Source organism: Acinonyx jubatus, chromosome B4 (assembly GCF_027475565.1).
Source record: "Acinonyx jubatus isolate Ajub_Pintada_27869175 chromosome B4, VMU_Ajub_asm_v1.0, whole genome shotgun sequence".
Classification (NCBI taxonomy): domain Eukaryota; kingdom Metazoa; phylum Chordata; class Mammalia; order Carnivora; family Felidae; genus Acinonyx; species Acinonyx jubatus.
In genome coordinates this window covers 68,622,411-68,648,706 of record NC_069387.1, presented here as the reverse complement: position 1 = coordinate 68,648,706, position 26,296 = coordinate 68,622,411, and the positions used below count along the sequence as shown (strand labels likewise).

General features: G+C 41.5%; 1 protein-coding gene across 2 annotated transcripts in view; it reads left to right on the top strand.

Annotated features, from left to right (window-relative positions):
- The first annotated feature begins 2,285 nt into the window (after window positions 1-2,285).
- PRICKLE1 (prickle planar cell polarity protein 1) overlaps window positions 2,286-26,296 on the top strand; it is a 111,180-nt gene continuing 87,169 nt past the window's right edge. The window contains exon 1 of one of the 2 annotated variants that reach the window (XM_027035923.2): window positions 2,286-2,424. The gene's annotated coding sequence lies outside the window, so the exon portion shown is untranslated. The remainder of the gene's footprint in view (window positions 2,425-26,296) is intronic. The other variant, XM_027035927.2, reaches the window with a different exon arrangement.

Genomic DNA, 26,296 nt, shown 5'->3' with positions numbered 1-26,296 from the left:
AGTCCTCTGATAACAGATTCATCTCTTAGCATAAGAAAGTAGCATTTCCCCCAATTAGTGGGGAAGTCCAAGTGCAGGCATTACAAATATTCTCTCCATGAGCTTCTACATACCCAATTCTGCCTGCTACGAATGCCTGCTGGTCCACTGAAAAGGACTTTCTCGTGAAGACGCCACAGTATGAGTGACGCCATTCTCTGCTCCATCCTCCATGGATTCTATTCTCCTGCATCACTCATTTGGTTGGGAAAGTGCTTTCATGTGAAGGTCTTGATTGAGACAATAGACAGATAGACACCCACAGATACTAGCAAAGAGAGTGGACTCTCTGCCTCTAAAAGTACTAATTTCACTACCTCCATGGGTGAAACAAATCACCTTGTCAGTCTTCTTGGGCAGTTCTGGAGGTTAGAGAGAAGCTAAAAGTTTATAGCTTAATAGAAGCATTTGTAACCATGGCAAGATAAACAGACATAACTTAAAAGCTAACTCCAATAAAATGCCGAGGGGCAAGACAGCCTAGGTTGTTTCCCTTCAGATTCCCATCAGTTACAAACACCACAAGCAAGTGGAGTTATTTCAAAAGCAACAGCCTTGTTTCCTGAGTGATCTGTGCTCAAAGAATTAGAAACTCATCCTGTGTATCTAGAAGGGAGACAGTTTCTGTAGTGCAGGAGATGTGAGTCAGACTTGGAATTACAGAGCACAGTGCCAAGGCGAAACCTTTCCCTAGATTTGTACCATTTCCTCCTCCCTTTGCCTTTAGATGTTATTTCCTTACATCCTCTTTTTCATCGGCTCTATTTTTGCTGAGTTGTCCCTTGCTTCACTTCCAATGAAAATCCAGGAGACTCGGTGCTCTGAAAAATTCTGAAATTGGCAATTTTGATTTTTCTTAAAGGAATATAAATGCTTCTTGCAACACCCACCCCCCAACACACACACACACACACACACACACACACACACACACACACACACACATATCTTCGTCTTCCTGGAAGATGATACAGTATCCTAGATGGTTGTGACAGGGGTTGAGAGATCAACAAAGTCCAGCTTTGCAGAGACACCTGTCAAGTTGGGGGTTAGCAGCTGCCATGGAGTCTGCCCTCTGCAACCTCGGGGGAAATCGTACCCACATGGGTGTGTGACTCCACTGATGTGGAACTGGAAATGGTGAGAGGTTCTAAGGGGACACAAATGTCAGGGCAGAACTTGCAAACAGGCCTAGTACATCCTGGGAGAAAGTGCCTGAGAGCCCAACCCTGGGAATCGGGCAGAGAGAAAACCTGGAGAGTAGTTGGCCAATGAAAAATGATCCTCGTGATCAAATTAATACTCTGAAAACGACTCTAAAGTAAGACGCGCTAACTTGGGTCAGGCTCTGGACATTGGGGTGGGCTCAGGTTCTCACATGAGCCCCCCACACTTGGGGAATTTCTTTGAGATGCTAGGACCGTCGAGGAGGGGAAGGGAAAGAACTAGAGGCTGTATATTCGGCTTCTTGCTCCCAGGCCCAGGCAGCCCAGCCTGCAGGATTACCCGAGATAGGATCGAGTCCAAGGGGGTCCCCAGCGAGGCGAGGCGAGGCGCGCCGGAAGGAATCTAAGAGTTTAATTAACTACCCCTTCCCCCAACACACACGCCAAGTGAAGAGAGACCCAAATAGGCAATCCCCAAACCGTTTGATCAGAGGAAATTGGGTTTGTCTTTTCCCCCGCGTCACCCCTTCCTGTCTTTCAATCCATCAGGATTGTTGGTTTAAAAAAAGGGGGAGGGAGCATAAAATCGGGGGTGGGGCGGAGGAGAAGAGCGAGCTGCACTTGAGAACCTGGGCTGCGCCAGAGTGAACTTCATCTCTCAGCTTACCCGCCCCCAGCTCCGCGCCGCCGGCTGCTCGCCCAGCGGGTCCTGCCCAGCTCGCCGCCCGCCCGCCCGCACGCACTCCCGGCCGCGCCTCCCCGCGCCCGCGCGCCCTCCGGAGCCGGGCACAGACCTCCCCGCTCGGGGCCGAGCCGGGGCGCGCGTGGGTGCGCGCCGAGCGGCCTGGATCCCGCGGCGGCGTCCGCGCTCCGCGTTTTCGCTCCCGCCGGGCCCCGGAGGCCGAGGGCGGGGTGCGCCGCGGCGCCGCGGCGCGGGGCTCCGGAGTCGGAGCGCACTCTGCCTGCAGCCCGCTGCGAGCGCCGCCTTCCGCGGCCGTCGCCGCCGCCGCCCGACAGCGCGCCCCGGAACATGCCCGCCGCGCGCCGCCTGCGCTGACTTCCCCGAGGGGCCCCGCGGCCGGCGCGGCGACTTGCCGGGCTCTCTGGATGGTTCGCTGGCTGCCCGCCCTCGCCCACCCCTGACGCCGCGGACCGCAGCACCGCAGACCTGCCGCGGCGCGGAGGACCGTCCAGCCGACCGCTCTCTGCCTCGCGCGGGGTGAGTGGCAGCCCGGCTCCCGCCGGCTCTGCAGAGGGGCTGCGGCGCGGCAGTGGGGGACGAGCGCCGGACGGGAAGGGCTAGGCACCCAGGGGGTCACTGCGGGAGGTTGGGGGGGGGGGGTGCTGTGACATCCAGGCTGGGCCGGCAGAGCAGACAGCAAGGGAGAAGGGCATAATCTGCTTGTTGGGCTGTGTAGACGGTGAAAGCAGATACTAGGTTGCAGCACCGACAGGGCTTCAGATAGGCTGTCCGCATGGCTCCGGTTTGCTGCATCACTACAAACTCTTCCCCTGATTCTCTCCTACGTGGAAACCCGTTCAGTGGCCCCAGAGTCGGGGCGATGAGGGGCGCAGGGAGGCGAGGGTGCGTCGGCATGTGTCCGCCGCTTAGGATCTCCTGTCACCTACTGGCCTCCGGAGGGAGGGTGCTGATTCCCTCCCAAGGCTCTGCGGGAAGGGCCGGTTGCTTTTCGGCAGGGGTGCTTCGGCTCCCCCGCGCCCCCCACCCGCATCCTCGACAAAGGTATTTTCTGAAGGTAGCACGTCCCTGGAAAAGAATGGGAGCGTCTTCCTCCCTTTTCGGCAGAAAAAAAAGTTGGAGAAACTGGGCATGTTAATTATTAGCAGGGCCGGGACTCGGGATGCAGCAGAAAGCTGTTAAAATTTCATTGCCCTCTAAGAAAAACAAACGACATCGCCAGTGACCATCGGCAGTGCCATATTATCTGGGGGGACTTGGGGGTAATTGCCCACAGATTGTCTTCAGGAGCCTGAAGAACGACATACGGATGGCACCGCACTGAGTTCCAGCCTGGCTGAGGGCGATTCAGAGTCAGAACCCAAAGGTGTTCGATTGCTGATTTTCTAAAGAGTATGGGAGGCAAGTGCGGCCATGAACAAGGTGAAGAGCGCAGCCTGGGAACCTACCTAAAAGGAAAAAAGCCCCTGGAAAGATGTGGCCTCTCCGGAGAGGTTCACATGCATCTGTGCTGTAAAAAGCATGCATGTGTATGTGACTTTTAGAATGGATTTGATGCAGGACGCTTTGTATCTAACAAAATCGAACGTGAGCATGCCTTACAGTTTCGTGTCCCTCTCTCTTCATTTTAATCAGCTGTGTGTGCAGCTGGTGTTACATAATTGACGTGCTTCACCCTCAGATTATTTTTTAATGTACTTTTGGAGGAAGGGGAACTTCTGCTGTCCCTTCAGACAAGCCCAAGGTGTAGACCAGCAAGGGTTGCTGGATGTTTGCCCTGGTCCGGCTCCAGATGTGTGAGCTCAGCTGTTGCCTGTCACTTAGGTGACAACTGGCCTTTTCCCACTAAGCCTTTGCTGTCTCCATTCTCCTCAGCAAAGTGTCAGTGTTCAGCCGCCTTCTATTATCAAGAGTGGACTGCAGCCCCTTGGGGAGGCGGCAGTCTTGTTTGACCATCCTCAACAATATGTGTTTTCAGACTCTAGGAAGGGGGGGGGGGGAATCCCATGACAGCAAGATAGATACATTTTGAATTGAGCACCAACTTAATCCAAAGATTCTGCTTTAATCAAGACAGCTCTGGAAGGATGACGCAATATTTGTCAAGCCTTTTTCCCTGGAACAATATTTACTCCCACCAAGGGATTTTCAACTTAAACAGCAGCCATTTATCTTGCTGTCTGGTGGGGCCTGGTTCGGGTTGCCTCCAGTGGGGTCCTAGCCTAGGTGGCTGGTTTGGCCTGGGACAGGAATCTGTCATTGTAACCCAGCTGGAGCCCGAAGAAAGCAAAATACAGCACCTGCTGGTACCAGGGGGGGGGTTTCTAACTGCCATCAACTGGCCAGTCAGGAAACACAGAAGGAGATATTTTACAAGCCCTTCCAGAAATGTTTATACAGAGGATTTAAAGGTTAACAATGCATGTGTTCTACATATTAAAACTAAAGTTCTGGAAACAAATGGACATTACCCACAGTTAAGAGTCAGCACGCTTGCTGATGGACTCGAAAATCTGTTTTAATAAGTCATGGCTAACAATAGTGACTCAATCTTGTGAATAAATCTAGGAAGGAAGGAAAGAAGGAGGGAAGGGAAGGATCAAGGGAGGGAGGGGAAGAAAGGAGGAAAGGAGGAGGGAAGAGCTGGATGGTACATAGAGGTGGCCATGTTGATGTGAGCAAATGGGTTTAGTAAATTAATTTTTCCATCCTTAATTTGGTACTTACAGTTGATTTGTCACTGTGTGATCCTGTTGGTTTACAGGTTGTTTTTTTTTAAGAAAAGTTATATATTTTACTAAAGTGACAGATTCAATCAGTTCTGCTAACAATACCAATGAAACTTAAAAAGTTTATCATGTTTTTATAATCAACTTTCATGGAACCATCGTTTGTCTTTATAATAAAGGAGATTGCAATGAGTCAGCTTTGGTCATGCAAATAAAATCTAATATCAGCTGGGAAGAAAAAAAAACCTTGTAGGGTTAATAGCTAAACTATTAAGTTTAGAGTCAGATGTGGGTAAAAGTCTGATTGCTACTGATATCCTCTCCTATGATAATTCTGAAAAGGCACAAAAGCAAAAGTTAAAATTTGAGGTTTCTTTAATGAAGGATTTGAAAAATTAAGCTGAAATCTAAGTTTTAAAAAGTGGCATTATAAAATAATTTTTCTAAAAACTTTGATAATTCCTTGAAAGCAAAACACAGAGTTGAATATTATGAGTGATGTTCATATTATTCATGGAATGGAATGAGAATCTTTAAAAAATTACCTTCCAGTAATTAAGTAACTCTTAATGGCCTAAACCTGTAGTTTGTATTTTCCAATATTATGGGAAATGATTTTCAGAAAAAAATGATCATTACCAGTATTCTAGTTAATTGCAGTCGGGTTTCTGGTTAAAGTAGTTCATAAAGAGTAGATTTTTCCTTTTAAAGAAGGGAAGTAATTTAAAAAGTCAAAGTGATTCTCATCTGTGCATAGAAATGTTAAAGATGCCACTTGACCAGGATAGACTCCTTCCTGTTGGAAAGATAGCTCTCTCGCTCTTTTCCCCTCACTTTTTGTAAAATAATATCAATTGTTTAACTCTTATTAGTGTGAGAATATTCAATTTGCTTACAGCCACATGTAATTATTCCATAATAAAGAGGTGTTAAGAAAGTGAATGAATTGGATTTCTTGGTTGGTTGGTTGGTGTTTTAAGGGACCCTTACGGCTTTTTCTTTTGGTCACAGAACAAAGCATTTTCATTTTGTGCACTAACATCTTTGGAAGGCTGTTGTGAGAGCAAACACACTGGAAGAAGAAAGTCCAATAATCTAGGTGCCAAGTCCCGTATTGTTGCAGTTCCTCGAAACCTCGGGCAGCATGTGAGGCCAGCGCTCCAGAGCAGGGTACAGGGACAGAGATGGCACCGGGAACCACAGCAGTCCCCCAACTTCTGGACTTCACCATCTCCCATAGACACAAGTGTACCACCTCAGCTCCCACCACCACCCCGTAACACAAGACCACACTCAGTTTGCAGCTGTGCTGAACTGAAGTCAAGGAGGGTCACTGCATGTGTGTTGGTGAAGGAACACTTGGAGCAGTGGAAATGGGGGATCCAGCTAAGCCCATGTTTCCCTCATTCCCCTCTCTCCCAAGGGAGGGATGGTGGGAAGAGGCATACATTCCAAGTTGGAGCATGCTGATGTCATGACGCTTCTGGCGCGGAGATACGACAGAATAATCGGATCACTTCCCTGTGTGCCAGAATGACACGATTTTTCCAAGAACCAGTCCTGAGCCAGTGGTCCACTGGCACTATTTCCAGTTACTAGAGGGGATCAGACCTCTCAAAGAAAATGGAATAATTCCTCCTGTGTTTCTGTGTTGTTCACTTGTTTAGACTAAATTCCAAATGCATTTTGGTCACTTTTGAAGGGACCTCTCTAGGAACAAGAGTGATTGCTCATCCTGAAGGGATTAGACCTTTCCAGCTTCATTTCCTTATAAAGAGAGATTTTAAATTTAAAATACAAATAAAAATGTCAGCAAGGCAGATGCCAGCGTAAACATTTTGAAACTTAAAGCTGTAAACTAGCAAACAGCTTTCATTTACCTTACCTAACTTTCCCCCAACCCCACCCCCAACCCCCCACCCCCCGTCCCCCCATCCCCCCATCCCCCCATCCCCTGTCCCACTTAACTTTACTTAACTTCCCACCCGCCTTCTGTAAGTTTGGTCCTAAGTGATCCCTCTGACCAATTAAACTGCAGTTGTATTTTTCTCACTGGTAGATTTGGGGTCAACTCTTGGGAGAGGTGCCTTTCATTTCTAGTGGATTGCACTTCAGGAAAAAAAAAAAGGGCTGTGTTATTTCAGTTGTTCTAGAACTGAAGTCATATACTCCTAAGAGTTTTGACCCAATTGCTGATTTATAGCATTCCCCAGCTTTTGCTTTGTGTATGCTTCTCTGTTTCCTTCTTTTCTCATTGGGTCTCTGGAAAGAAAGATTTGTCAATAATACAGTGGAAATATTGCAGTCAGATGCAGACCGGTAAGTAGACGACTCAGTGCAGTGTGCTCTCACTCAGCTGCCCTTCTTTTATCCGAGGCAGATCCCACAGCTCGCAATTATGGTCTTTGACTTTGGTAACAATTCTGTTTGAAATGTTTCCAATTACACACAATATTGGCGGCATGTAGCAGCTGCATGCCAAAAAGCATTTCGAAGCATGTTCCAAGAATCAGGCTGTGATTGCTTTTAATTTAAATAAAGGCTATTTGGTTTCCTGTGAAGTTTTTTATAACCACCCCCCCCCCCATTTTTGTTGCCTTAAAAAAAAAGTCTGATATAAAGTAGCCACCACTTAACAAGATACAATATTGGTCCTGGTTTGTAGGATGGCCCTTTGCTTTGAGCAAGCATAACTGAACTTTCCATTAAAGGAAATTTTAAAGAAACATTGTACAGTAGTTTGGATTTCCCCAAAGAATAAGAAGGGAAGAGGTTATCTGATCACATACTGTAAGTAGCTAATGTTTTCAGGTTTCCCCGCCCCTTTCTTCTTTAGCCAAATATCATTCTAATTATCTTTGTAGGGGCACCTGGGTGGCTCAGTCGGTTAAGCCTCTGACCAGTTCAGGTCATGATCTCTTCGTGAGCTTGAGCCCTGCACCGGGTTCTGTGCTGACAGTTAAGAGCCTGGCGCCTGCTTCAGATTCTGTGTCTCCCTCTCTCTCTGCCCTCCCCTGCTCCCACTCTGTCTCTCTCTCTCTCTCTCAAAATTAAATAAACATTAAAAAAAAAATCCCCTTGTGGGGAAACTTAAATTATCTTTTTAGGTCACTGGAGACTATTTGACATACTGTCTTCAGATTTTTCTATTTTACTTTTGTGAGCCCATGATCATGTGTTAAAAATACATTAAAAGAGTAGAGAGAGGTCAATAAGAATATTCTTTAAAGGAGTGGTGGGGGCGGTGGCGGTGGGGGGCCTGTGGGGGGGGGGGGAGACCAGCAAATAATTCCACCATTCTGCAGCAACCAGGCCCTCCAGATCTGCCCCCTCTGTGGGGTTGAAATTTCTGAACACTGAAACCTTTTAAAACGGTAGTGGTTTCAATCTTTTAATAGCTACCAGATATACCTGACTTATTAAATCTGAAAATAAGAAAATATACACTCTCAGGACTTGGAGTGAAGCGATTGGTTATAGCACCCGGGCGGCGGGGGCGGGGAGGGTTCTGTTTCCAGGATAGTTTGTTGGCCCATTTGAAATGTAACACCTAGAGCTAGAGGGTATCCAATAACTGAGGTGCTAAGATGGTCCTAATTAAGGTGTTTTCACATAGGCTCTTTCAATCCTGGCAAAAACATCCTATAGAATATAGTGCTTCTTTGGGTTGAACAGTAGTTGACTTGCATAAATGCCAACATCTCTTCTGGCATTTTTGGAAATCTTCCATAGCGTAATAAATAGTGCTGTATAATCCAAATTTGTAAATGCCATGTTTCATGTAGCCCCTGTAGAGACAGCTGAAATTAACCCAGGCTGCTAGGAATCATTGAGATCCTGGAGGCTACTGCCTAAATCCAAGGTACTACCTTTAACAAACGATAGTGAAGGCGTTTGATACAATCTAGGAGAAAGTGTGAGGTTCGATTTCATATAGCAGTGTCTTGTGAAGAAGTGCCCTCCGACTGATGCTTAGACTTCTCCTTTATCCTTGAAACACTGTCTTGCAATTAATTTTAATTCTAAAAATTTCCTTTTTAGAGGAAATTTGCTCAGCTCGAGGTAAAACGAGGTTTATGTTGCTTTATCAGCTGAGCACCCCAGCCTGCCAGATACATGCCCCACCAGGGCCCATTGCTATAGTGACAAAGCCCACAGTAACCATGGTTGAAATAGAAAGTCTATTAAAACCCTTTTCTATATTGGCCATCTCCTCTGCCCTAGTTAAAATGCTGTCTTCTGGACACACACACACACACACACACACACACACACAAATACAAGTGCATACATACCACTCTTTCAGTCTAAAAATAGTAAACTGATTTAAACCATGTTACAGTTTCACCAAAAGCATTTGCGCTTTTTTTTTCTTTTATCTCACTGATAAGCAAATAATATGGTAATCTCCTGAAAACACTCAGGACTTGTTAACCGTAATTGATATTTCCAACTATGTTATTTACATGCTTGGATAATCTAAGGTCCTTAGTTAGGATCTGAAAAAGAGCTAGTGTGGCATTTTGTTTTGTTTTAAAACATCACTTCCAAACAATTTAGGGAACGGTTAGATTTTATGTGCAAAGACTGCTTAGTGCTCCAGTGTTGAAACACTTATTGTAATGTGTGTCAAAAAAAAGACGGCATTTTAAATTCTTCTGTGACTATGTAATAAGTGTGTTGGAGCTTGGAGGATGCGCATATTACATAATTTTTAGAAAGAGATAAAGTGAGGTCTGAAGTACCTTAGAGAATCACAGATGTTTCTTGTAAGGAAATCCATATGCTTCCTACAAATTTTGAACTGCTTTCTGATGCTTAGCCTTGTTAATTGCAAGGATCACATGAATAATTTCATTGAGTTCCTTAGTTCTTATTTACACGAGCCTTGAGAAAGGAGCTGAAGTGATAAACAACTTGCTCCCCTCACCTAATTCTAAAGTGCTTTGGCGCTTATGTTTTTGTGAATGTGAAGGGAGGGAATAAAATATACAGAGAAGATGTTTGTGTTTAGTTAACGTAATCATGTAAGTTTCCTTTGTGGGCCTTCTATAAGCTTAAACAGCTTGCCAGGCTAATAGCCAAAAACATGTCCTTGAGTACTGCCAAACACGTTAAAGGCAGACCAGTCTTTCTTCATACTGAGGTGTTAGAAATGTTTTTTTTTTGACCTTCTGAATTTTAAGGAAGAAACCAGAAAAATCACTCTCTTCTCCCCCTCCTTATCTGTGAAACCCAAAATTATTATTCATTGCAGTGCTGACATGAGAAACTGATAGGAATGATGATATTTATTTGAGAATGTTTTAAACTAGCTTTACTTGGCTGTTTAAGGAGGAAGCAACCAGCTTGCTATGGTGTATGATGGGTCTTTTGCTATTTATATGTTTGTCTTGCCCGTTGACACTGGCTTTTTACTTTGGTTCAGGAACTTTTGGCAAGTACTGGTCAGTTTATCCTGTCTCTTCTTGAGCAGAGCTTCAAGAATAGTGCTAGGGTGCCTGGGTGGCTCATTCGGTTAAGCGTCCTATTTGGCTCAGGTCATGATTTCATAGTTCGTGGGTTTGAAACCTGTGTCGGGTTCTGTGCTGACAGCTCAGAGCCTGGAGCCCGCTTCAGAAACTGTCTCTCTCTCTGTCCCTCCCTGGCTCACACTCTCTGTCTCTCAAAATAAATAAACATTAAAAAAAAAAAAAAGGAATAGACAATAGTGATGTGGTATAATAATGCAGAAAAAGACAGCTTTCCTCCAGTCTCTTTCTGAAAATCAGGAAAATTAGACTGTAATATAGTTGTGTGATTTTGGGGAGGCCTCTCAACCTCTCTGGGCCTCAGTTTCCTCATATTTAAGTGAGGGAATTAGGCTAGATCAGTACATATTAACCAAAGGTTTGAATCATAAATGTCTGTGCAGCTTTTTCAAAATACAAATACACAAAGATTTTAAGGCAGGAGGTTTTGAGTGTGGTCTTGCACATTTAGCCTGAAAAGGCTTCGTAGGTAATTCGATGCGCAGCTGTGGTTAAGAGCCACTAAATCAGATGATCTCTAAGATTTCCTTCTACTTCTAAAATTTTGTTTCTAATCCTACTAAGCTGAACTGCTTTTCTTTCCTTCTTTCCTTTCTCCCTCCTTCCTTCACCTCTATGTTTATTCCTCATGTTGCTGTCAAAAATTTATAGATACCGCGGTAGCCCAATTTCAGGATGGTGTATGTTCTGCTCTTGTAAATACTACTGGTAATTAATGTGACGGAGGGACCATGTCTGCTCACCATTGCATACCCAATGCCTACCTAACATGGCCTGGCACGTGACAAATAGAGAGAGCCAAGAAAGTCAGGAAACTTTTTGAAAATGTAATATTACGTTCCAAAATAACATGCTCAATATGCTTTTTGTCAACATTCCAGATACCTTTCCAATTTAAAAACAATGGATATAATTGTTCATCTGAAAAACAACATGACAAATATATCATTTTCCTTCTGTTTCCAGACTTTTGGAATATCCCGTAGTGTATCGATTATTTTCGGGGGTCCAGATTAACAACTGCTCTCACTGCTTTAAATTCAGAAATACAGAAATAACAAGTGTCGGCAAGGATGTGGAGAAAAAGGAGTGGGAGTGTAAATTAGCAGCCATTGTGGAAACCAGTATGGAGGTTCCTCAAAAAATTAAAAGTAGAAATACCATAAATCCAATAATTCTACTATTGGCTATTTATTTACCCAAAGAAAACAAAACACTGCTTTGAAAAGTCGCATGCCCTCCTGTGTTTATTGCAGCACTATTTACAATGGCCAAGATATGGAAGCAACTTAAGTGTCCATCAATAGATGAATGGATAAGGAAGATGCGGTGTATGTATAATATATATAATCTATATACATATGTATAATATAATTATATTATAATATAATGGAATATTACTGAGCCAAAGGATGAGATTGTTCCATTTATGACAACATGGAGGGTATTATGCTAGGTAAAATAAATCAGACTGAGAAAGACAAATACCATATGATTTTACTCATGTGGAATCTGAAAACAATAGATGAATAAGCAAACAAATCAGATCTCTAAGTAGAACAAACTGATGGTTGCAAAATGGGTGAAGGGGAATAGAAGATACAGACTTCCAGTTATGGAATGAATAAATTGGAAGAATAAGAGGCACAGCATAGGGAATATAGTCAATGATATTATAATGGCGTTGTGTGGTAACAGATGGTAGCTACATTTGTGATAAGCGTGGCATAACATATAGAAGTTGAATAACTAAGTTGTACACCTGAAACTAATGTAACATTGTAGGCCAGCTATACGCAAATTCAAAAACAGTTTAATAAATAAGTAAACAATAAGGGGAAATTTAAAAAATATTTTTAAGAAATAAATTCAGAGGCACTTCTGAAAAGTTATCTGGAGGTTGGGAAATAAAGGAGCAGATAATTTAAAGTGTAATTAACCTACTGTTAAAAAATAGTTTATCTTATGAAAAACATAGTTTTTCCTAAGTGTCCTTACCTTCTGGTGCCTGTATATGTTGAATGAATGAATGAATGAATGTGCAGTTTTCTGTGGTCATTCTAATGTGTATCAGTTTGAGAAATATAACCCAACCATAATTGCTATAAAGGCTTCAGAGCTCATCTAACAAACTTAAAACTTCATTACAATTTTAAATCTCATTTCATTACATTTCAATTATGGTCACTTTAATTACAAAGGTCAAAATTCTTCAATAGATTTTTACCAATATAGTGTCTTTTTATTATTATTTATTTATTTAGAGAGAAGGAGCAGGGAAGAGGAAGAGAGAGAATCTTCTTTTTTTTTTTAATGTTCATTTATTTTGAGAGAAAGAGAGAGAGTGCAGGGGAGGGGCAGAGGGAAGGGGATCACAACAGGGAGCCCAGTGCTGGGCTCAAACTCACAAACCTTGAGATCATGACCTGAGCCAAAGTCAGAGGCTCAACCAACTGAGCCACTCAGGTGCCCCTGCCAATACAATGTCTTAATAAAGTGTGTGTCTGATTAAGCCCTTTGTCCTTTTCAACAACAGAAATGCCAATTCCTATTTTTTTTTGTTAGTGTAGTAAGCTAGCTAATTATAACTTTTTTTATGGCCAGCAATTATTTTGATTCTTTTACAGACATGAATGCATATCATATATTTCATAACATATGAAGTGCTTTAAAACTGTCCAGATCCATATTATACAGAGGCTCATATCCAAAATGTATATCTATTTCTTGTTCTAGATAAATCAGAGTCTTAATAAAATATGATAAGTATGCTCTCAGTTTTTCTCAAATAACTGTGATGCATCTGAAAGTTTTATTTTCAAACACTGAAAAATTCTTGGTTACATAGTTTTATGGAAATTGATTAAAAGAGTTTATGAGCCATTTTGTTTCTTTGCTTTTTCTTATTTGGTCTTTGAAAATGGATTATTTCCTATCATTATCCATTATTACCCTTGCTGTAGAATAGCAAGTAAATTTAAAAAAAATCCGTCATTATCACTACTGGCTGTGTCTATATAGTATAGACAAATAAACAAAAAAGGAAATTTATACTTACATAGCTTACTTATTTTTTGTTGTTGTTGTTATACATTGCTGTTATATGTTATATGTTGCCGTTTTTGTGGGTGGGGTTTCGTTTTATTTGTAATTGAAAGAAGGACCTTAAAAACACACCATTCTAAAAGCTGGATAACTGTCCAGTTTCCTTTGACCTTTCACTGTATAGGATGACCAGTAGCAAAATCAGCTAACCTCAGCTCAGTTTTTCCTACTGGATGTCCATTGCCAAGTCAAATAATCAGGACATTAGAGTGGAAATTTCTACCTGAATTAATCTACTTGTGTTGTTTGCACAATGTAACTGGAAAACTCTCTCTCTTAGCCATTATATGAAGAGATACTCTGAGGCATTTTAGTCAGGAAAAAGATTAAGTTGTAGCTAAACAGGGTTTAAGGATCATTGGAGATAAATTGAGAGCTGGTTCAAAGTATTGTATAAAGCTTTATTATTTATAAGTTTCACTTTTTTTCTGACAGTTCACAGCTAATCTCCTTGTTTGACTAGACTTGACAAGCTAATATAAAAGGACAAGTTTAGGTTTGTCCAGGTGGGATCATAGCTCACTGCATCTTTTCAGGTCTCTGCTCAAAAGTCATCTGATACAGGGGAAGCTTTCCCTAATCACCCTGTATACAATGGCAGCACCCTTGCCTGCCCCGGACATTACCCAGCACTCCTGAGACCGCTCAACCTGCTGACTTTTCTCCATAGCACTTATCACTATCAGACAGATACTTAGTTATTATAGCTGTCTGTTCCATGAAGTAGTCTCTATGCTGTTTCCTGCTTTATCCTCAATCTTAGAGGCACATAGAAGGTGCTTAATAAACACCTGCAGAATGAATGACTGCAAAAAGATAGGGAGCTGTCTGCGCTTCAAATTGGGACACCTCCTCCCCAATCTAACAGTATGTATTGCTGGGCAAGTTAGAGAGTTTTATGCTTATGTTCTTATTTTATAGTAAAGTTAGCAAATGGCTACCCTCATTTTACCGGATAAGCATTTGTGGACCACTTTAATGTTATATATAAAATAAAGACAAAGAGAACCCAGTATTTTGGTTGTATCCGAGTGTGAATTTTCAGAACAAAGATTTTTCTAGGTGTTGTTTGGATTTGTATGGGCATTTTGTTTTGTTTTGTTTTTGCAGCTAAAGTAAGGTTTCTGAGCTGTTTCCTTCCTTGTCTGAATAAAGCCAGAGGAACATGATAAGAATATGAGGGAAAAGACTGACAGAATACCCCTCCTCCCCTCCCCTCTACCACAAAGTGACCAGTGAAATGTAATCAAATAGCAGATGGATCGTATTAATAGAAGATTGAATATTCACAGCAGGGAAGCTATGTGACTTACCTCTCCATAATGTATCCAAACTACTCTGTAACCTTTACCAAAAATAGAGGCAGTATCTTGAGACAGACTTGTGCTGTTGCCTTGTGTGTTAAAACAAGGGTAACAATGGGCCATCTTTCACTCAAGAAATCGTCTGACTTAAATTCCAGAGGTGAAAAGCTAATCCTCTAAGTGATTTCAACTAGCTTACTAGGAAACCTAGTTGCTTAAAATTATTATTTTAATGTCTCAGGTTCCAGGGCTAAATGGGCATTGGGTCAGCTCTCCTGTTAAGGAGCTGAACCCACTTATTTGTCCAGAAATTACATCTTTTGACTGGGGTGGGGGGGGGGGGTCTTTACTACTAATAAGACTAATACCTCCAACATACACAAAGCCTTGCAAATTCATTTACCTTTACTGCATCTTTGTGTGGAGGTTTAACTGAGATTTTCCCAATTTACTGTTGAAGAAGCTGCCTGTTAGTTCAAGATGCACCTTCTTAAGGAGCTTTGGTTTGGCAGATCCTAAATAAATGAATGTTTGTAGTTCAGTTTTTGGAAAGAAAGAAGAAAAAAGCAAGAGGGAAAATAAGCAAGCACTTGAGACTTCTACAAAATTGTTTGATGATGTTTTATTGTTTTGTAAATATTGATGTTTATATTCGTTCTATATTAAATGCTTTTAGATAATTACAGCCTCTCCTTTAAAAAAAATTTTTTTAATGTTTATTTTTGAGAGAGACAGAGTATGAACAGGGGAGGGGCAGAGAGAGAGAGAGAGGGACACACAGAATCCCAAGCGGGGTCCAGGCTCCGAGCTGTCAGCACAGAGCCCAAAGCGGGGCTCCAACCCACTAACCATGAGATCATGACTTTAGCCTAAGTTGGATGCTCAACTGCCTGGGCCACCCAGGTGTCCCAATTACAGCCTCTTCTATCACTAACTTGCATGTGATCTTGGATAAGTCACTTAATTTTCTGGACTTATCTGCTCTTTGTCTTGGTTTCCTCAATTATAAAAGGAGGGTCCTGATGACCTTTTAGGCTCAAAATTTCTGAATTCTAAAATACTGAATTTGGAGGCTGCAACTTCAAGGAGGATTGGTAATAAATAGGAGCTGATTTTTTTAAATCATCGATTATCACTACCTAAGTCTCAGGCTAGAATTATTTAATAGTGAACTCAAAATTATTCATTTTAGCCAGGTGAGACTTTAAAACATGGTTTCCTTATTCATGATTAAGTGTGGCCAGTTCAGCATTCAACAATAGGTATGTTTTAAAGACCTAAGAGAAATTATACACTTCCCCTTACCAAAATTTTGGTTTAATAGGTTACATCATAGTTTAATATGAGGAGCTTAAAACTATAGTAATATTAAGAGCAAATCGTTAATCTGACATAGCTACAACAATGGCATTCTTATGTTCATACTAAAAATTAGAAATGTGTATACTGTGTGCATGGGAAAGGTGGAAAACTTATAAAGTAGAACTCAAAAGCAGTATGTTCACTTTCTTTTGTAATCACATTGTGATTATAACTTTGTTTAACCTGTGTGTGTCCATCGACCAAATTGGAACTAATTTGGGGAAGTGTGGAGAGGCTGGAAAATAAAAACAGCCCATTTTAGTTGCATTCCTAATATTTTTGAAACTGTAATAATATTCTTATCTCCCCCACTCCCCAAATAAAAGCTAGTGAGAAATATGCAGTACAGTGGTGAAACTCTTTCTGTATTAGCCTGAAACACCACATGTTGGCGTATGTCACCTTACCTGCTGGCTTGGGTGTTCCATTTTTATAGCACTGTGATTAATTAACTCTGTAACTTTTAACCAAATTCTTAGGGCCTTGGATCGCATTCACATTCTAATTAGGCTGAACCCAAAGTTACAAATGGCCCACCGGGAAGTCTTATACCATCTGTGTTATATCTGAGAAGATGGAGTTTGTGAATTGTTCGGATGAACATAGCAATGAGCCGTGGCACATCTCCTGGCAGATTCATAAATGACTATGAAGTGCTGTTCTAATAGGAAGGACTATCTGTATAAATGTGACATTAATAATCACCAGTTTGAATCTGGGTCACTCGAGCCATGACTCAAAGATCAAACGCTATCAGCTGGTAATGAGTGTGTGAAAGGGCTGCAGGAAGGCATTCCATTTCTTAATGACACCTTTGTGGGCCTTCTCAGCAGACTGTTAGAGGGTGGGCCAGAAATAAAGTCACGGATGCCCTTGGTTGGGAGGCTGGCCCTCCAAGGTTACAGTTGGCACACTTTTGCAGAGATGGTTTGGGAATAGTTCACAGTCGTTTCTGTTGCTCTGGCTCCTTCAGCGGATATACAGAACCTTTCATCTTTTGCCTCTTTCCCTGACCATTTATTTGCTTCAAAGTGATGGTAGTAGCTCTTTTTTCATAGTCTCTGTCTTTCCTTTTTCTTTTCTATGCTCTGAAAATAAAGAGAAATGGCACTTACAAATACATGTTAATCATTGAATGCTAAACTTCCCCACTTTTTTTTCAATTCAGGGACATCATTTTCATTTCAACACACCATTATTGAGCCCTGTGGTTAGCTGGGCTCTGTGCTAGGCTCTGGAAATACAAACGTTGTGTAGGGGTGGTTTCTTGTCTTTAAAGACCTGGCGGTTGTGTAGGGGAGGAAGGCATTGCAGTGCCTCCTTGTGAAACATCCTTGTGGAGGCAGGAATAGAGAACCGTACTAGATGTAGTAGTGGCACAGAGGCAAAGGCAGAAGTCCTCATCAAGGAAGGCTTCAGAGAGGGGGACACGGTTGAGCTGGATGTTAATGACTGCACGGGAGTTGGCCGTGGCATTCGAACTGGAGAATGACTCATCCTGGGCAGAAGGAAAAGTGTGTGCAAAGGCAGAAAAATGAGACAAGCATGGTACTCTGTGAATTGCAAGTCTTTCTGTTTGGCTCTGAGACTAATTACGCTCTTGCTCGTGCACTTCTTGCCACCTGTATAAAATCTCAATCAGAAACTAGATCTAAATTTTGACAGCTTTCATTGCGATCCTTTCTTCTCTGTCACTGACTTGAAGCTTCTGAATACAAGCTCTCTATTCTCCTTAAATGGTGCATTTACTTGGGCCAGTCTACCAACTATGTACACTGTGCCTTTTCGTTGTTATGTTGGTACGATCTAAATTTATTTGCTCTTCAGTTTCACCGCCAGGTTTCAATTTCAGCCTCAAGTGTTTAGACAACATTATGTAATGAGTGTTATACTTTTATGACATTTACTTTAAGTACTGTAAGAACTTTCCTTGAAAGCTAATGGTTGGGGGGGAAAAAGAACCCTGAATGTCACCAAGTGGCCTCCAGATGTGTTTTATTGTGTTGGTATCTTTGTTTTGTTTTCAGAAAAACTTTTTTTTTTAAGCTTAAAAAACCTTACCAAGCAGAAATAGCAGACAATAGACTCATAGGAGATGAACTATTTTCTTCATTTCCTGATTGTTTACTTGAAGTCCTATTTTAAAATCTCTGATTCAGCTGGGGGAAAAAAAAAACATCACAATATAAAGTACTGTACTTTTAAAAGCAAATCCTGTATGTTCGTGTTTCAGAGATAAACTCACAGGTTGGAAGATTCTGCTGTGTTTCAATATGTGGTTCTTCAATATGGTGACATAAAAATTGTGATTTAACATATTTTAGAATTTCTGCCATCTAATTGTTAATCAGTATGTTTTCAGGAAGTCTGGCATGTGATAAATATTTTGTAGCATATGCGGTTGAACATGCCAATTTCAAAGGGCTTTGCAAGCTGTAATTAATTTTCACAACAGCCAGACGCACCCCGCTTTATTGATGGGAAATCCACAGACAGTGGAGTTGAGAGTGTTGCCTCGATTCCCCCAGCAAACTGCTTTTCAAAGTTTGCTTTTTTGTTTTTGTTTTTTGTTTTTTTTTTTGATAGCTGAACACTTTCTTAAACACAAGATCATCTGGAACTCCAGTATGTAAAGTAGGACTGCCCTTGTTGGGGGTAGAGAAGGGGTTCATCACAGGGCTTCCAGATTTATCAAAATAAGAAAACACATTAGATGCCTGGCTAATTTGTATTTCAGATAAACAATAAGTTTTAGTGTGAGTATGTCCCAAATATTGCATGTCCCTAAAGCAATTATTGGTGGTTTATCTGAAATACAAATTTAACTGGGCATCCTGTATTTTACCTGGCAACTCACGGTCCACAGTGTCAGTCTCCCTGTCTCCTCCCCAGCCAGGTGGGGGTCCTGGTTCCTTGAACACAGTTTGAAAAAATCTATACCGATGCTGAGAGAGAATGAATAATATGTTCCCCTTCTCAGTCCAAATTTAGAGAATAGTATCACTCTGAAGGCTATCTTAAAGAATCTCCATGATCATGCCTCTTCTGCTGCACATGGTAATTGTAAAGATAACTTCCTTTGCATTGCCTTTCTTATTTTTTAGGATAAAATAGTTTCCCAGTCTTTGGGAGCAATGCCTTCTGTTTATAGAAGTCAGCAATTTAACTCACATGAGTGAGGAGAACTCATGGTTTAATCAGAATTGCAGGTCGTCCAAATAGAGTCTGTAAACAGAGAAATGGGTGGGAGCTCTTGGGAGTGATTCTAAAGCAACCCAAGGGGAGAAGTGTCTCAAATGGGTTTATCCTTGTCTTTTGGTTGATGTGTATATATTTGGTGGTCCTGGCTTGATGACAGTATCCATTAAGGTAATTCAGTCATTTTGCCTAAGTATTGTACAGTAGCCCTAGCGTATTACTCATGTTTCTCAAGTGGGCTACTCCACAGGATATTTTTATTTCTTCAACCGTTGTATTTCTCAGTGTAACCAAGCACAGTCTGATTAATGATCAGAAGCCACTAACTTTGTTTAGGGTGAAACAGTCCTCCCATGCCCAAGCGGCTCCCCGGAGGACCCTGTGCTGGATCTGTGGAACTTGGATACGTTGGGTGTGATGCCCTGCAAGGGTGTCCTCTTGACTCTAGGTATGTGTTTTGTGTTTGCAAAATGTTAGTAGTAGTGTATTTCTTGGTGGTTAGATTAGGAATGGGTATGATTTTTTTCCTTTGTCCCTTTTTCAGTTTTTCCGAAATTTGTGCTGTGAGTGTGTTACTTTTAGAAATAAGAAAAATAGGGGTGCCTGGGTGGCTCAGTCGGTTAAGTGTCTGACTCTTGATCTCAGCTCAGGTCATGATCGCTCAATTTGTGGGATGGACCCCCATGTCGGGCTCTGTGCTGACAGTGTGGAGCCTGCTTGGGATTCTCTCTCTCCCTCAAAATAAATAAATAAACTTAAAAAAAAAATAAGAGAAATAAGTGTTAGTGATATAGGTTAATATTCCTCAAAGGAAAAAAAAAAGTCCTATCATGAATAGTGTTTCTCTGTTTAAATGTTCCAAAATATAGATGAAGATCATCTGGTTTACAGATAATAATTTTTTAAAAATTTGCAAATGCTTCTCTATTTTGAAAGTTAATTGTAATGTAAAATCTACCCAAATTGTTTACACTTAAAATTTATCTCTCATTCATTCATTCATTCATTCAACTAATACTGAAAAAACATAATAATAGACATAATTCCTATACATCACAAGAAAGGGGGTGATGGAAGGAAGGAAAGGGGAAGAAGCATCCACTGCATCCTTTTTTATGTAACAGAGCTGCACTGGGGAAGGCACTCGGACAGGCATACCTAAAATAAGGAGAAAAGATGATTGGCCTCAATTAGCAAGTGAGCTCTCTGCCTATCAGTGACTTTCATGAAGCTGTGTGTCACCATCAGAACCCAAAGGCCCAGGTTATCCAAGGGACTGTTAGGTGCTCATGTTCTTGTACCATAAACTCAAGCTTCCTTCCTGGGAGCTGGATCTGGAAAGCTGTCAGAATCCCTGCTTCTTTCCCAGCCCAAGGCCTGGGGTCTGGAAGTTCACCTGCTTCTCCCTGCTGGCTTCACATACAGGCTGAGTTTGTGCTTGGATGCCTCACCCTCCCCTAGGCTGGTTTCAGGGATTAGTTTTTAACCAACTATGTAGTATAAGCTATGGGACATTTTCTTTTCTTCTATTAGCTTCTTTTTGAATTCTCTTGGAAGAAGAAGTAACCTGTAATTTTATTCTTAGAATACCACTTCATAACATCCCTTTTGCTGGTGTTATTTTGACTCTGAAACCTATACCAAATCTATAATATGGAAAAGCCCAAAATATTTATAGTTTTTCTTTTATGATATTAACACATGTGAAAATTTAGCTATTCATTACGTTTACCTCCTTTCACAGTCCAAGAGGCTACATTTTTCTCTACATTTCCTCAGTGGCCAGAGGAAGGTGGAATTCAACAGGCTGTTTGAGGAGATTTGCACGATAAAGGCTAGGAAATTAAAGGTTTTTTATTTGCTAAAACAAGCTTTGGGGTCCAGATTAAATTCACACAAACTATTGCATATTAAATTAAGCTAAGTCATTGTTGATATTAGTATGCAAATGTTTGTGAAAATCATCTCCCAAATATACAAGTTACTTTAAAATACAGCTAAAGGGGCGCCTGGGTGGCGCAGTCGGTTAAGCGTCCGACTTCAGCCAGGTCACGATCTCGCGGTCCGGGTGTTCGAGCCCTGCGTCAGGCTCTGGGCTGATGGCTCGGAGCCTGGAGCCTGTTTCCGATTCTGTGTCTCCCTCTCTCTCTCCCGTTCATGCTCTGTCTCTCTCTGTCCCAAAAAAAAATTAAAAAAAAAAAAAGTTAAAAAAAAATAAAATACAGCTAAATAGTTTTTCTTTATTTTGACTATATATGTTAAAGTTTGTATAATAATTTTCAAGACCTTACAGAATATGGAATTTTTTATTTGTTAAGATGCACATTTGGATTTTGAAATCCACTGAAATAAATATAAAAATTTTTAAGTTTTTTAACCTTTCATCTGCATAAGCGAGGTGTTTTCTAGAAGAGAGATACGAATGCCATTCAGAATTGCCTAATACTGCGTCTGTGACTTGTTGAAATCAAATAAATATCTTGATCAGTTGAGCTGCCAGATGGAATTTTATCTAAACTAGTACAGCTTCTTTCATACGTTAGGACTCCGGTGAATTATATCACAAAGTCATTTCATACTCCATTTGGAAGGCAGCCACTTAAGCATGGAACATGACAATTGTTTAACAGTGCAGAGTAAAAGTTAAATAATTTATGACTCATGGAAGGGAACTGTATCCAATTGAAACTTCCATGGTAATTCAGGTAGGTGGACATAACCACCCAGGTGTCTTGGAACTATTCCAATTTGAACTGGCTAATGAGCTCATAAGGCTGAGGCCTCCTTTGCTGTGCCTCCCTTGTTAATTTACTTGTCCATTAGCTCAGTGCCACCTAACATCTTGCTGGGACATTGATTTTACATTGAATCACAAAGGAATGCCTTGGGTCACCCAGTGAGTATCTAGTCTATAGCAGGTGCCTCTGAGGGACTCTGATTTCAGAATCTGTGCCGTTCAGCTGGCTGATGATACAGTCTTTCATCTGTACCAGCCAGAGCAGAATTTCTAATGCCACACTGCTCATCTTAAACATGAACCTCGGTAGAGTGATATGTTCCCATTACTGATCCATCTGTTCCAGGGATTACCTCAGCACAAAGGGTTAATTTGTCTTGTTTGGGGGGGGTCATGTTTAATTGCATAGGTCAGCAAAGGATGATAAAAGACTGCTTTTTAATTTCAAGTCTATGCCTTACTTTTTCTCCAAGACAGCGATCAGTTTCTTTAATCGGCACAGCTGTTACCATAGAATGAAGTATAGGCTGAAAAAGGTTACCTCTATTGAAAACCCAAGTTAACCAGTCCAGAAAGTTAACTGTAGAATATCCTTAAACTGGAAGCCTCCCGCATCCAACAGGAAGAAAGGAGGCACTAGATGGCAGTCTTAAACTTGAAATGACCTTTCCTCTCTTAAAACAAATGCATTGCTTGAAAGCAGTTACCTCTCTTTTAAATGAACTTGGATTTGAACTCCATTTTATAAAACTTGCAAATCTAAGGGCATTATGAAATTTAATGTCACATTATAGAATTTTGTTTTTTAAATGAAAAACAGTATATTAAAGGCCCATTGCTGAACTGATATATTGACTGAGTTTTTTTAATGACTGTTTCAACTTTACATTTTAAAATGCTGTCAGAGGGGCGCCTGGGTGGCGCAGTCGGTTAAGCGTCCGACTTCAGCCAGGTCACGATCTCGCGGCCCGTGAGTTCGAGCCCAGCGTCGGGCTCTGGGCTGATGGCTCAGAGCCTGGAGCCTGTTTCCGATTCTGTGTCTCCCTCTCTCTCTGCCCCTCCCCCGTTCATGCTCTGTCTCTCTCTGTCCCAAAAATAAATAAACGTTGAAAAAAAAATAAAAATAAAATGCTGTCAGAAAGCTTTTATAGACCTTAAAAGCTAGGAAAAAAATGTTCAAAGGGTGGAAAATTATGCAGCTGTTAAAAATAAAGGTACAAAAGTAAAGTTGTATGAACAGATATTCAGGATATATTGAAGTGGAAAAGCAGATGATAAAATAGTAAAGTAGGATGTGCTCACTCTTTGGGAGAGAAAAGTGAATACTCATTTGTGTTAGTGTTTGTATGTCTGTGTTTGTCTCTAAGATGAGGTTATGGATTTTTCTTTCTGCTTACTATTTTTCTACCAAAGACCGTATTTTTTTCTGGAGTGCAACAGAATTCTTTTAATGCACACAGTAGAGGGGTGCATGGATAACTCAGGCAGTTAAGTGTCTGACTTTGGCTCCAGTCATGATCTACAGTTCGTGGGTTCGAGCCCTGCATCGGGCTCTGTGCTGGCAGCTTGGAGCCTCAAGCCTGCTTCAGATTCTGTGTCTCCTTCTCTCTCTGCCCCTCCCCCACTGGTGCTCTGTCTCTCTCAAAAATAAATAAACATTTTAAAAAATGCACGCAATAGAGTAAAATTGCCTTCCTGATCTAAAATGAACTTCTTGAGGATGTTCAGTGTCACTTCATTTTTCCATCAAGTAGATTTGCCACCCTACCTTGTATACATTAGTATTTACCTGTGGGATTTTTGTCATTTATAATAATGCAGAAAGTGTTCATCATGTGCCAAAGTATAGCAAAAATGATACTGTACATTGTAGCAAATTGTATACAGATCTCAAAGATGATTTGTGTGTTTAATTTCTTTTTCTTTAGTTTCATCTTCAGGTGGATGCTTATTGGACCAGATTCATCCACAGTGAACCTTTATTATACACCAAAGACGTACAAATCACATATTATCAGATGTTATAAATACTGGGTTGTAAGGATGGAGAAGATGAAGGTTTGCAGGGGTTATCGCGAATTTCTCTTTGTGCTCTTCCTCATCTCCATGTGTGTTCGTGTGTGTGTGCGCGTGGTTAAAGAGGAAGGCATTTCCACCTAAAGATGGTAACCCTTACACTTCTGACCTTCAGTCTTGGACCTTGATGTCATCTGGGAGTTAATGTTCCCTTATAAGGTGGAGAAAAGTACGATAAAAAAATTATTGAAATACCTTTTACATTAGCAACAACAATACACCAAAATTTTAACTTCATTTTGGAAGTAACCCAGAAACAGTCTGGCAAGACTGAAATTTTCTGTACCAGGTTATACCCTAATAGCTTTTGTAATGAAAGCTCAAAAAGTACAGTTCTATTAAGAAGGGGTCAGTGTAGACTTTTGGGGGACATTGGAGATTGTTAAAGAGTATATCCTGCCCTTAACAGAATTCCTGGCACAGAATATGTATTTAGTACATATTTGTCTGTCAACTGATTGGTTCCATCAGGAACGTTTGTAGTATACAATAGATCATTTGGATTGATGATCTCTGTATCCTAAATGTAAAAAGTTTTAGAGAAGAGCATTAGCAAGGTTTAAATCCTCTGAACGTTTTGTTAAGGTATGTTGATGCCCCATGAGGCCAGTTAATTCCACTGCACACGATTATTTTAAATAGTAATAATCATCTCTTTGCCCCTCATATACAGAATTGGACTAAGTAAGGAGGTTAGCTAACCCTTTGGCAAAGATGGCAGGTGAATTCATCCAATTCACTCAGCCTCAGGTCTCCATTACAGCACAGAACACATATTCATCTCTTTATATTTTATGTTCTGCATCCTGAAATTTGAAGTCCTTAAAGAAAACAAGTGTGTATTATTCGTAATTCTTTTTCATTGTTGTTTCAAATCATGTTTCCATTTTTAAAATAAAGCATTTGGGGACACCTGGGTGGCTCAGTCGGTTAAGTGTCCGACTGGGGCTCAGGTCGTGATCTCATGGTCTGTGAGCTCGAGCCCCGTGTCTGGCTCTGTGCTGACAGCCCAGAGCCTGGAGCCTGCTTCTGACTCTGTGTCGCCCCTCCCCTGCTTGCACTCTGTCTCTGTCTCTTTCAAAAATAGATAAACATTTAAAAAAAAATTTTTAAGCATATAATAGGACTCAAAAGTTTTGTTTTTTACTTGATGAGTAAATAAATGCTTTTCAAGTGAAAAGCCAAGTTTGGGACACCAGATCCTGATAACTGTATCAACGCCAGTGGGGGTCACTGTCTAGTTCTTCATCTTTGGTGCCTGGGTTTGATGAATGGACAGACAGACACAGAGAGGGAAGGTCTTAACTCTAAAGCTTCAGAGTTGAAGACTGCTTTTACACACATTCTTATTTGATCCTGGTAACAAACTGTGGGTTAGCTGTCTAATTTTATAAAGAAGCAGATTCCAAGTGGTTGAGAGAATCTTACTCGCTCGTACGTGTTAGCACCAGACTAGAATCCGGGTCATCTTATAGGAGTCAGTACAGTGAGCCCCAGTTGGCTGGAGGTCAGCCTTAGAGCCCTCAGGCTAAGACACCTGTCAGACAGCTGCCTCCCCCCTCCAGCCGCTCTGTCTGCCATTGTCCATCCTCCGATCTTCTCCACCATCTGTGTCTATCCTTCTAGGTTAGTAGCCTCAAAACTACCTAGTTAATCAAACTAGAAACTTGGAAGTTACCCATACTGCTTGTCTCGTTCACATTCATTCAGGGACAAGTCCCATCTAATTTGCCTCCTGGACATTTCTGGGACCAGCCATCCTCTTCTTTCCCAGGTTTTATCTTTTGTCTTAGTTCACTAATCCACCATGCAGGCTTTGGGCCTCCAGTCTTGCCCCCTTCACATTGCAAAGTGATATATCTAAAATGAAAATCTGAAGGCACCTGGGTGGCTCAGTCGGTTGAGTGCCTGACGCTTGATTTCGGCTCAGGTCATGATGGTTGTGAGTTTGAGCCCCGCGTTGGGCTCTGAGCCGAATATGGAGCCTGCTTGGCTCTCAATCTCTCTCTCTCTCTCTCTCTCCCTCTCCCTCTCCCTCTCTCTCAAAATAAGTAAATATTTAAGTAAATAAAGTGAAAATCTGATTTTGCTGTACTTTGTCCAAACTGTGCCCTCCATGGCCTGGCTCTCGTGTACCCCTTCCCATGTCTCTCCCTTGCCTTTAACCATCCATAAGACGGGCTGGGTTAGAGTGTCCCCATATCTTGCTTTAGTTGTCTCTTTCCAGAGTAGAGCTACAGTCTTCCTTCCCCTCCCCCAACACCCTGTCCCTTATTCTGGTGAACACAGTCATAGAATCAGCCTTCAAAGCCTGAGACTTGAACAAAAAAATCTCCACAGAGGGTAGTT